A 3,974-nucleotide genomic window follows, 5' to 3' on the forward strand; every position below is an offset into this window, starting at 1 on the left:
CCAAACCAATGGACACAGGCAACAGGAGGGTGAAAGCATGAGTGGGTGGGGGATGGAGAAGTTGGGGGTTAATGGGGGGATGAGGACACATTTGTAATACCTTAACCAAAAAAGAAATTAAAGATTAAAAAAATAAATAAATGTCCAAACCTGTAAAAAAAAAAAAAAAAAAGCTATCAAGACTCCATTACAGGATTTCCAAAGCCTCTTAACATTATTTAAAACAAAAAAGGGGGAATAGTGGAAAAATATCCTGTAAGTAAACTATATCAAGCCTTAATTACATTTTTTTACTTTAAAATTTTTTCACTTGTAATGCTGATAGCATGACACCCATGGACTTATACTGGTGTCAGAATAAGCCAAAGGGAAATAGTTTGGCAAAATGCAAATATCCTGAGTTTAGCTGATGGAAGGAAAGGTCCCTTTATTAACCTTTGTTAGAGAATATGCTTGTATATTTCCAGAAAACTCCTCCAAGCCCCTGTGGATTCCTGCAACAATGAATCTGAGAGAGGAACTGACCAGAATACTCCAACCACAGAGAGCAGTGGCCCTAAGCAACACGCTGAGGAGATAGAGGAGAAACAGTCCAGAGATGGGGGATGGTAAAGACACCTTGCCATTCTAGCATTCATCAATTGTGCATTGGTACAGGTTGTCCTGGACCAACCAAAGAAGGTCGGACCTGCATTGCCATTGCTCACCATTTGGCCACCATCCAGAACTGGAATATCATTGCTGTCCTGTCACAGGGGACAGTGATTGAGAAGGGAACCCATAAAAAACTGTTGGACAGTTAATTGGGAAGGGGACTCAAGGAACTGATGGCCCAGAAAGGAGCTAACTGCAGACTGATTCCTTTGATGCCTGGCAGCAATTTTAGAAGGACATGAAAGAACTCAATCCTTTTCATTGAATCTAAAAATCTTAAAAGGACCTGAGCTCTGAAAATGGCATACATTCTTGTTAAATTTATTAAAAATCAAAAAATGGGATATTCTGAGGGCTAAGTCCAGCTGATCATAATAAATGCGAAAAGCCCTCAAAAGGCTGATGGGCTTTGATAATCAGCAGAGCTGAATATCAGCATTATATTACCCTGCTGCTGGCTGAAAAGCTGTAGGCAATTCCCCTAAGCTGATAATCTTTAACTGTTTACCAAACCTTACCTTTGATATGTGTGTCTGCTTTGCTAAAGGACAAAATGTGTGAATAAAAAGCTGTGGGTCCGGACATTCAGGGAGCCACTCCACTAGAGAGCGGGTTTCCGTCTGGCTCCCCCAATGCCTTCCAAATTTATATTTCTTGTCTAGTCTCTATCCATTTATGTATCAGCCCCTTCTCCAGATTCCTGAATCCTTGCTGCGAAAAATTCAGCAAAAAATCAAGATAAATGTTTCATACTGATTATCAGTTTCAAAGGCAAATATAAAAGTAAATTACCTTTAAGAAGATGTGTTAAGGAACTTGTTTTTAAGTAAGCAGTTTCATGAGGAATGTTATCCTTTCTGGTTGTGATAACATTTTTTATTTATTCTCATCAAAAAGAGACACCGTCTCATCGCCTTGATGTTTACAACTATGGGCCAAATGGGAGAAGTAGAGAATAATGAAGATCCTATATAACAAAAGCCCAATATGCTAAGTGTCTAGTCATCCAGTTGTCCATTCAACCAATCAAAGCATAATATGCTAATGATGTGATGAGGCCACTCAGATGTGCACTGACCACCAGGGGCAGATGCTCTAACTGGTAGGTTAGCTTGCTGCTGGGGTCCAGCCTATTGGAACTGAGCGGACATGCCCTGGAGCCCTCCTGCAGTCCCTCCCTGGCTGACCAACCTCCCACATCCTTCCCAGCCCCAATCATGCACTGGTGGGGTCCCTCAGCCTGGCCTGTGCCCTCTCACAATCTGGGACCTCTCGGGAGATGTCAGAGAGCTGGTTTCAACCCGATCCCGCAAGCCAGGCCAAGGGACCCCACTGGTGCACGAAGGCATGCACTGGGCCTCTAGTAAGTAATAAGGCTTTTCAAATATTTGGAAGAAGCAATACGAAAATCTTTTGGAATAGATTTTAATGATATTAGTAAAATGTCTCCACCTGTTTGAAAGTGTATATTAAGTCACATGCAGTAATTATTTGAGAGCCTTCTAAGTACAGGGTGCCCCCCCAACAATGTATACACACTTAGCAGCTGGTAGCTTAATTGGTGTTTCTTTCTTTTCAGATTTAACCCATTGAAATTAATAATTATTCAAGGTTTGTATACAGTTTGGGGGGACACCCTATTGTGAGGATGGAGAAAAGTATAACTTGCCCTCAAAGAGTTTTCAGTCTACTTAGAAATTATGTACCATGAGAAATAATGGACTTCCCTTAGTGATACATGTTAATAACCAAGCCCTATGCAGCTGTTTTCTGGGATGATTTTTACAGCAAGCTTTGCTTCACATATTAAATCACGTTATAACTATTGTTTGCCTGTTTCAGTGAGGAGTGCTCAGGGCCAGGACGGGTAACTGCGCCCATTCATCTTATCACCAGTGGTCAGCATAATGTCTGTCACGGAGGACTCCTCAGTAAACTTTTGTTGAATGGCTGCTGACCTCTGGGAAATTTCCTCTTAGTGGCACGGTTCTTTAGTCTCATCGCCATCCCATTAATTTCCATGTTAAATTTCCCTTAAGATGCATGGATCATTAAAACTGTGGTATCAAAATGTCACTCACTCAAAGTGCTAAGCATTCACTAATATTACACTTGAAATGACATTTCTAGTAAGAAACTCTGAGGAGCACAAACATTCCTATATAAAAAAGAAAATGAGTGCTCCCTCTCTCTCTCTCTTTAATGATCAGCAATGGATTTCCTTATAAACATTTGCTTAACTTGGAACAAGGCACTTCAGATGCATTTACTGTCACCCAACAGCTAGTTGTTAAATGAGAACCTCGTTTTACCCCCCTAAGAACATTGGGGGCGTTTGCACATATGGAATTAGTTCAAAGTAGAAGTTTCAGTACAATACTGGAAATATTTCTTTTCTTGCAGATAAATAGCTAAAAATTCTCATCCTTCTTCTGCTCTTTCATGGATAAAAATATTTTCAGACTTAAACTTATGTAGAATCTGTATGTAAATTAAGATTGCTAATTATCAAGTAAGTTAATGGGGAATTCTTTGGACCAGAATTGAGCATAAGTAGTTTAATCTATTTCCAATAATCATATATAAGCTAAACATGAAAATTAAATCACCTGTGTTCTCACCAAACAGTTTGATTATATATATAAACTAGAGGCCTGGTGCACAAAAATTTGTGCACTCGGGGGGGGGGGGTCCCTCAGCCCAGCCTGTGCCCTCTCGCAGTCTGGGACCCCTCGGGAGATAACGACCTGCTGGCTTAGGCCTGCTCCCGGGCGGCAGAGGGCAGGCCCAATCCCTAGGTACAGCCCCTGGTTGGGCTCAGAGCAGGGCCGATTGGGGAGTTGGGGCGCCGCCCCCTGTCATGCACAGAACAGGGCGGATTGGGAGGTTGTGATGCCACCCACAGTCACGCTCAGGGTAGGGCCAATTGGGGGGTTGGGCACCGCCCTCTGTCACACTCAAGGCAGGGTCGATGGGGAGGTTGCGGCACCACCCCTTGTCAAGCACAGTGCAGGGCCAATCAGGGGGTTGGGGCTCTGCCCCCTGTCACGCACAGAGCAGGGCCCATCAGGGGGGTTGGGGCTCCATACCCTGTCATGCACAGAGCAGGGCCCATCGGGGGTTGAGGAGCTCCCCCCATCACACACAGAGTAGGGCCGATAGGGGAGTTGGGGCACCGCCCCCCGTCAAACACAGCGCAGGGCGGATCATGGGGTTGGGGCACCGCCCTCTATCACCCACAGAGCAGGGCCAATCAGGGGGTTGGGGCACCACCACTGTCACACTCAGGGCAGGGCCGATGGGGATGTTATGGTTCTATT

This window comes from Myotis davidii, unplaced genomic scaffold (assembly GCF_000327345.1).
Source record: "Myotis davidii unplaced genomic scaffold, ASM32734v1 scaffold640, whole genome shotgun sequence".
NCBI lineage: Eukaryota > Metazoa > Chordata > Mammalia > Chiroptera > Vespertilionidae > Myotis > Myotis davidii.